We start from the raw sequence: 9386 nt of genomic DNA on the forward strand, positions 1-9386 counted from the left end.
TTTTTTTTTTTTTTTTGGTTAATGGGTATACCCCTTTAAATATTATACCATAACCAAAACTAATACAAAGCAAGTAGTATGGCTAGCTTACCATACTAGTCCATATGCATGACAGGCCATGTATATGTATAATCAAAGGAACAACTCGCTAACTAGCTATCAAAGAATAAAAATGCAGCAAGCACTATATATTACGAATTAAAGCGCCCTATATGATCAAAAACTACCAATTTGTGTGGCAGATTCTAAGCTTTGACAAAGCGACCAACCTGAGCCGTGTTCTTAAACCTCAAGGTAACTAATTTTAGCCGCAATGTAAAGGTTTATATGGAAAACGTACATGGACATTATGTAGAGGTATATTGTTGTTGATTAGGGGTGAGTTGTTAGCATTAGCATTAGTAAGAATATGATCTTGTATGCAGATCAAAGGTTATAGAATTAAACATATATATAATACATTAGGATTAGATGCCAAAAGTCGTCACATCAAACATATATATAACACATTAGGGTTAGATGCCAAAAATCATCACATCAAACATATATATAACACATTAGGGTTAGATCATTCACTGTTTATTTGGCCAGCCATCTTGACAAGTCAAAGGTTATAGAATTAAGTTAATTCAACATATCTGCTCTAATACTAAATGTAAGTCCCAAATAAGATGGTTAAACCCGACTGGCAAGCGATTCTGATCTGGAAGGACAAGTTCAGAATGTGATCCAGATATGGATATAAAGAGTAAAGTAAATAACCGAAAGTAAATTGCAAAAAACTAAAGTGCTGAAACTATATAAATAATATATATATATAATCAAGTATGTGGCATTGAGACACGATGTACTTTTCAATGTATATTATTCATTGATATAAACAAAGTACAAAGATTGTTGCGGAAAAAAGATAAACACCCAAGTGTAGTATCTAATCAACCTTGAAATACAAGTGATCTAATAACTTGGAAATACTCGTAAGAATTACTTAGAGTATAACTCACAAGTTGCAATGCCAAAGTTTCTAGCATTTTGCAAGTTGTGAGAAGCCTTGTATTTATAGGCAAAGTCCATGATGATGTGGACAATGGCTGTACATAAATACTGTTGGGAAACATTTAAGGAATTCAAATTGATTCCTTAAAAAGTGTATTTTAAGGTTAAGTGTGAAAGTAAATTTATGTGACATTTCACACTTTATTCTCAACCTTTTACTCAATTTATTACTTTACAAGGTATAATGTTATTAACCGAGTAAAGAAAGATAAAGTCAAAAAGGCTTCCTCGTAATCAGTGTAAAAGTTTTGTAAGTACTTTTACACTGAGATGCTTCAGTCTTCCATTAGATAGAATCAACTTCTGAGCTCCGCGTCTGAGCTGATTCTCTTTCTTCAATCTTCAGTCTCCAACTTGATAATGAATGCTTTCAGTTTGGGCTGATTTGAACTAAGGTGAAGCTTCAGTGAACTTATTCTAAAGAGTTTCAGAATTCTGTGCAAGTATTGTTCACTAAACTTCAACTATTTCTAAAAACATTATACTTGGTCGATTATCGACCAGACATTATTTTTCAAGGTTTCGCTAAAGTCATTTGTTAAGTTATACAAGGTATGAGAAGGTCTTCTCTGCACTGTATCGAGGGTACCACCATTCGATTGTTCCGTGTCTCACATTTGCTTATGATCTGCATGTTATCGAAGGCGACCACATGCGTCTTTTCCATGTCTTTTGTATTAGTGCATGTTCCGTGATGGAAATTTATCTTCTCACGGTTAGGCTATATGTTGTGTATCCGTCCCCTTTCAACACACATTAAGGCTTTTTTTTTGGTGGGGGGGGGGGGGTAAAGGGATACCCCGATCAACTTTTATAACAACATTAAGGGTTTAGTACAAGTAATATGGCAGAGAACCATATTAATTTATATACATGACATGCCATGTATATGTAAATGAGGCAATAGCCAAGCAACTATCAACTTACATTGACATTTCATATCATTCTCAAACTAGGGAAATGCCTGTTAAAATTGCAACATCAAGACGTGTGAGGTTTGCTAAGTCAGAGAGTAACAAGTTCATGTGCATGTTTAACTATTTTAGTAGTTTTGTTAATTGTCAAGAAGTGGTCATTATGTTGACCAGGTTTTTAGGAGGTAGTGGGATAGTAGCCCATGTAGTAGTAGTACACGTTATTTTCAGTTTTTGTGTTGCCTATTTAAGGCATATAATGTACATCATTTTAATCAATCCGAATCATTTAGTAAAAATACATTGTGTAAGTGTGTGTGAGTTATAAGTCTGATTCAATATTTGGTATCAAAGCCGGTGAGATTCAAAGCCGTTTTGAGAGTCGTTTTAGAGAACGAGTGTAGCCCTTGGCTGCGGGGCATAACATAGCAGCAACAAGAAGTAGCAGGGACCCGATTTTGGTTCATAAGCACTGTGATGAGTTGATCACAGGAAGAAAAGCAGCAGCCAGGGGTTGCTAGCTATTATCAGAAGCAAAGAAGAACATCTGTTCTATTGTGAGAAGATAACCTGGGTGAAGAAGAAAAACCCGGCAGAGAATATTTGCAGGCAGAGGAAGAAAACCCGACAGAGAATACCCGGTGGAGAAGATAGTGAAGGAAAAGACATCTGAGGAAGAAAAGAAACTCGTCGTAGCTGTTGAAGCATCGATCAAAGCAGAAGAGGGACCAGAATCCTATCGCAGGTATGGAAGAATTCCGATCAAAGAAAAAGGTCAAGAATCTGATCGAAGAATCCCGCTGCAGTTGTTGACATGTTGTGTGAAAGGAAGGCTGTCGTGAGCACCACCGAGTAGGATGGTCCGCCTATCCTAGCGGCAATGATGAAGAGAACAACCTCCAATTGTGATGGTTGACATGGTGGGCGATGTATGTCGGGTATCGACATAAAAGATAAAGACCAGATTCGATTGCAGTTGTTAGAGTTCCCAATCGAAGACAAAATGGTCAGAGACCCGGAGAAGAAGTGAACATTGATGTCTCCGCCGGCACAGAGGATCGTTGACAAGGAAGACGAAATTGGTCTGGACCGCCGAAGAAGATGACCTGGCAGAAGAAAACTCGGCGAAAGAGAAGATTACTCGCCGGAAAAAGAATGTTAATTCCAGTTGAGCAACATCATTATGTGAAAATGACATACTGTGAAAGAGAAAGAGATAAAGTGGCCATGAGCATTGTGTCTGCAAAGAAGAGAAAAGAGTTCTTTCACATGGGTACAAACCATTTCCCAATGTATGTGAAAATGAAAAGACTTTACGAAAGAGATAAAAGGTGTTGGTAGTTATGTGGGATTAACATAGTGATCATACAAAGATTATGGAGAGGTCCACAAGTACTACTAAATTTTCTTTTGTGATAATCTTATTATTTTGTACAGATTCATCACAAAATGAAACTCCCTCAAGTTTATACGATTATGTTCAGCCCCTCTAGATGTTTTGTTCAAAACAGGAGATGAAATGAATGCCTGCAGTTGAGAATGTAACCAGGTTCAAAGTTCATATGTGTTGTGTACTTCGTTTTGTGAAGATCGTTATTCACTCATCCGTGTGTGATTGTGCATCACATTTTTATTTGTGTGTGTGTCGGGATGGCTATGATCTCCCTGTGTCAGGGAACTATCACCGTGTGTCGGGATAGTCTAGCAGGTTGTTCGAAGGAAGGAAAACTCTTTCAAAGGCGGTGGTAATGGATCTGACAAGGTCTTGGTAAACCTTTTGAAAAATTTGGGTGTTGAGTTTTTCGTGTAGCTCGAGGATCACTTGAAGGACAGTTTGAGGGTCACTTGAAAGATTGTTCGAAAACCAGTATGATTCAGCCATATATGAAGGGCACTAAATGATGGGAGTGATAATTAAGGTATTTAGAGGGAGCTTTGAAAGTCGAGAAGTTTGAGAGGGAGTGGTGAGCATTTGATGTCTTGTTGAAGATTGGAATGAAGAAGCTTGATGTTGAGAGGGAGTGTAAAAATTGCAACATCAAGACGTGTGAGGTTTGCTAAGTCAGAGAGTTTACTTAGTCAACAAGTTCATGTGCATGTTTAACTATTTTAGTAGTTTTGTTAATTGTCAAGAAGTGGTCATTATGTTGACCAGGTTTTTAGGAGGTAGTGGGATAGTAGCCCAAGTAGTAGTAGTAGTACACGTTATTTTCAGTTTTTGTGTTGCCTATTTAAGGCATGTAATGTACATCATTTTAATTAATCAGAATCATTTAGTAAAATGACATTGTGTAAGTGTGTGTGAGTTATAATTCTGATTCAACAATGCCAACATACAATCCAAATAACATACGAGTACTACGAAAAGATAGAAACACTAAACAAGTAGTAGCTCCTTTAGTAGTCTCCATTGTTCTAGCAAGCTTCCAACTTCACTAGTATGTTTATGCTTAAGACCATAAGTCGAACATTATAAACGATCAGCTCCCTAATTTGTTGAATAGTTCTTGCTTTATTGGTGAATAGACGTGCATTCCGCTCTTGCAATATGAAATAGGGCGATGCAGCAACAACAAGCCTTCCTAGGACACTTCGAGCAGAATTTACTTTGCAGAGAGGCGTCAGACACGCAACAATACCATCCCATTTCGCTGAAACATGGTGTAGTCCAGCCAGAACTTTTATATCATTCCAAACCTGGAACAAAAAAGTACATTCAAAGAAAAAATGGTTATGAGACTCCTGACCATGTTGACACAAAGGGCAACACGCCAGGTTAAGATTGTAGGCACCCCCAGCTTCCCATGGCTTCAATCGATCTTGAGTCTTAAGCTTTTAGCAAAAAACCAGCCATAAACAAAAGGAATATCGTGGAACACACTGGGAGAACCAAACAATATTGACCCATGGAACCTCAAGTTGACGTGACCTGAAAGCTTCCCAAACATTTTTAGGGGAAAAATGTTCTTCTTGATTATTAGTTCCATACCATCTTAGAGTATCCTGCTGATCATGTAGTAGGGGCGGTTGGACATTAATCAAAACTGGAAAAAGATCCAGCCATGCGGTAGGCCATTTCCAAGCAGCATTAGCCAAGACATCAGCTACTTTAGCGTTAAGAGAAAAACCTGCTCTGGTGATAGTCCTCGGGCTAAGAACAATAAAGAGAGGGCCAATCAAATTCCAATGATCATGCCAAGCATATGTCTTCATTCCATTACCAATACAACTCTTGATATGAGGTCGAGCCAACTCTCGAATTGCCAAAATCTTCCTCCAACTCCAGGTCATGCTTCCTTGAGGTTTCACATCCCAAAAACTTCTTCCTTTTAGCTTATATAGATGAATCCAATTAACCCAAATAGAGTCACGATGGTTCAAAATGCTCCAAATGTGACTAACCAACAAAACATTATTAACTTCCCCAATTCTTTTAATCCCAATACCCCCTTCATATTTAGGGAGACAAATAGACTTCCAAACTGTTTTAGATTTCCCCATTTCGGGCTCACCTTGCGACCACAAGAATCCCCGCATACTATTTTCAAGGTCACTGATAATACGTGCAGGGAGAGTAAATACCGAGGCCCAATATATATGCATAGAAGATAGGACTGAATTAATCAGCTGGAGTGTTCCAGCAAAGGACAATGACTTATTATGCCAATCACTAATATGCTTGTCAAGTTTTTCAATAAGTATCTTGCAATCTTTATATAATAATCTTGATGAGATAAGAGGAACACCAAGGTACCTGACAGGAAGATTACCCTCATCAAAAGGGAGCATAGAACGAATGGCCTAATTAGTATGATCAGGAACATTGCTAAAGAATGTCGTGCTCTTCATTACACTAGGAACTAAACCAAAGGTTCTTGTAAAAGTATTCAAGGATTCCTTTATTATTTTAACTGAATTTGTGTCGCCTCTTGAAGAAAGGAACAAGTTCTCAGCAAAACAAACATTGATGATCTTCTATTGATCACAACCTTTGTGGAACCTGAAAGAGGAGGCGAATGCAGCATTTTTCTGTAGCAGTAGAGAAAGAACTTCCATCACTAGAGCGAACAAATAGGGCAACATAGGATCACCTTGCCTTAAGCCTCGTTGTCCTTTAAAGTAGCCATAAATTAAGATTTGATTCATAAATTAAGGCTTCTTAGCAGCAGAATCCAGCTACCAAAGATTTGATTCATAAATTGGAGCAGGGCATAATAATTCCTAATAAATCATGGGATGGAGAATTGTTGAAAAGAAAGTCTAAACTGTTGATACCTAAAGATCCAAATCGCAGACAAGAAATTTTGCAACTAATTCATTCAACTGATGTGGGAGGTCATTCTGGTATTACTCCAACTCTGGCCAGACTGAAGGAGCTATTTTACTGGAAAGGGTGTCACAAAGATGTACAACACTTTGTGAAACAATGTACAGTATGCCAAAGAACAGTAGAGGGGTTACACAAAGAAAGAGAAGCCATGATTCAGAAGCTCAAGAGTAATCTGGATACTGCCAGGAATAGAATGAAGCAATTTGCAAATAATAACAGAAGTGATATAGTATCTGCAGTGGGGGATTGGGTTTATGTAAAATTACACCCATTTGCACAATAGTCTTTTAAAGGCCATCATAATAGGAAGCTCAGTCCCAAATATTTTGGTCCCTTTCTGATCTTGAAGAAAATTGGCAGTGTTGCCTACCAGTTAGACTTACCTGCAGAGGCCCAGCACAATACTTTCCATGTATCATTGGTTAAGAAGGCTAATCGTCCAATTTTAACTCCACAACCACTACCTACTGGTCATAGATTTACTATGCAGCCTAGAGCAGTATTGGACAGAAAAATGGTCAAAAAGAAATGGTAAAGGTGCTATGCATGTGTTAATTTATTAAAATGGGTTAGACGTTTCTGATGCACCTTGGGAATTTTTAGATGACATGAAGTTGAGGTTTCCTCAGTTTCATTTTTGAGGACAAAAAACCTTTGAAGGTTAGGGTAAATGTTACATGTAATATGGAGTTTGATCAAGAAAAGACAAGTTAGAAAGTGGGGGGACTAGTTATGTCAAAATTGAGTGAAGTTTGAAAGTTAGTTGTGAGCGGTTATAGATCACTTGTATTTCAAGGTTGTTTAGATATTACACTTGGGAGTTTATCTTGGTTCCGTAACAACCTTTGTATTTTATTTAACATAATTAATAAAATACATTGAGGAATATATCATGTTCCTTTGCCATTTACTTGATATATATTTAGTATTATATAGTTTCAGTCATTTAGTTTCCTGAATTTACATTTATATTACTTGTTCAACTAAAATCTGAATCGTGTCACTGAACTGGTTCAGTTACCAGATTGCTGAAACTTTCCAGTCATTGTTATCGACATTGAGGTGTCTTCGGGTAATCCATACAGTTGAGACTTACACGCGTTTTTTTTAAATAACACATGTCGCGTTCTAATTGGTTCATAAAACTTTCTTTTTCTTCTCTCCTTAACACACTTTCTCATTTGATCTTTCTCATATATATATATATATATGTTGTCCATTGATGGTTACATGGTTGTAACAAGCTTGAAAGGAAGAGAAAATAAGCCACATGGATGGAAAGATGATGAACAAACTAAAGAACATGATGGTTGGTGATCAAGAGTCAAATAAAAGTAGAGAGATTGGGGCCGTTTCTGCCCTTGATTGTTGCTTCCGATCAGCCGCTTTAGATTGATGATTTCGAGTGCTTGTTGCCTCCAAATCAACTCTATGCTTGCGCCACACACGATTCGAGTAGTTGGATGATCAATAGAACTTGTTATTTCATTTATTTTGGTTAGATTTGAGCTTTCTTTTTGCCTTGCATTAATTGAAATTGGTGAGGAAAAAAGAAAGTTGGGAGAGTTGAGAGAGACCCATTGTGCGTGTGTATGTGTGTGTGTGTTGTGTTTGAGTGTGAAATGAGAGAATAGCTTCATCTTGGGGTATAAAAAACATGGCTAGGGCATAAAATAAAAGGTACGGGGTGAGTTTATTGGTTAAGAGGTGTGTTGGGAAGGCATGGGTTAGGTAACTCATGTGGTGAAGTGTTGGGTTAGTTCCTAACTAGTGTTAAGACATACAAATAAGTGTATATATATTGGATGTGCGAATGTAAGAATAAGTCGGTTAGTTGTATGTTGATTGATTGATTTTATAAGTCTTTATAAATTTAAATAGTTTAAGTTGTAAGTTCATTGTTTATAATTTGTATGACTTATTTGGATGTTGCACTATATATATATGTAATTGACTTGTGAATGTTGTTGATTTACATTGTTATTATTTGAGTTGTTGATTATATTTGGATACATAAACGTTTGCTTTCTAGATTTAATACTTTTAAAGTTGTTGTTGCTTTACATATTCTTTGCATATGTTTGATTAATTATAGTTATTGTGAATGACACTCCTATAATAACTAGCTACCTATGAGTATTTTATTGAACTAGAAGGCAAGTTTCACTATGCCTTAATGTTTAGAAAGAATATTTCTTGTAACTACCCTCTAAGAGTGAATGCCTAGATAACCCAAGTAAATCGACATAGTTTGGATTTTGAGGGTTGCTACATTTACCTTACTACTTGTAATAAGTGTGTTTTTTGAGTGATCGGAGTTTAAAATCCCCTTTACACAAACATATATGTATATATGGATGTGAAATAATCATTTGCAAACTCTTTTTTTTTTGTGAAAACCAGAAAATAGATCATGGCCATCCATCCATCATGATCCACGGCTGAGATTAAAATTTAGTCCCTACATACAAATTTAACACGGAGGGGTATATCCGTCCTTTCACCCCATGAACAACCCTCCCCCCAAACACCAAGTGTTTCTCTTCTTTCTCAGATCTCACACACTTTCACCCTAATTTCTCTCTCGCTCTCCCTTTTTCTCCGCCCTCAAGTTTTATCCCGCCGCCCTTTTTTCTCCGTCCGTTGTATTCATTCCGAAGTCACGATTACTCGAGTTTAATCGATTATAATATCGATCTCACATCTTTGTAACTATAATTCTCTGTCGCTCTCCAATTTCTCCGCCCTCACTTTATTCTCCAGCCGTCCTTCTTTTTCCGCCTCCGTTAATTATCCGCCCTCACGATTAATTGATTTTAATCGATTTAATCTCGTTCCGCCGCGTTTTTTTACATTTAAAAATGGTGATAGTGTCTTAAACTTCGATTCCTAATAAAAAACGATCGAATACGGTTAAACCGGAGGTGATCTCCATAAATTCTTCTGTTGAATCTGGTATAATTTCTTACCATTTTAGTTTTTATTTTCTTAATTTAGATCTTTTTTTAGGTTATTTTTCTGCATTTTTAGTTATAATTCTGACTTGATTTTGTATTTTTTTTACTCGAATTACAGTCTGTATATGT

The sequence above is a fragment of the Erigeron canadensis genome, chromosome 8 (genome assembly GCF_010389155.1).
Source record: "Erigeron canadensis isolate Cc75 chromosome 8, C_canadensis_v1, whole genome shotgun sequence".
NCBI classification, from domain to species: Eukaryota; Viridiplantae; Streptophyta; class Magnoliopsida; order Asterales; family Asteraceae; genus Erigeron; species Erigeron canadensis.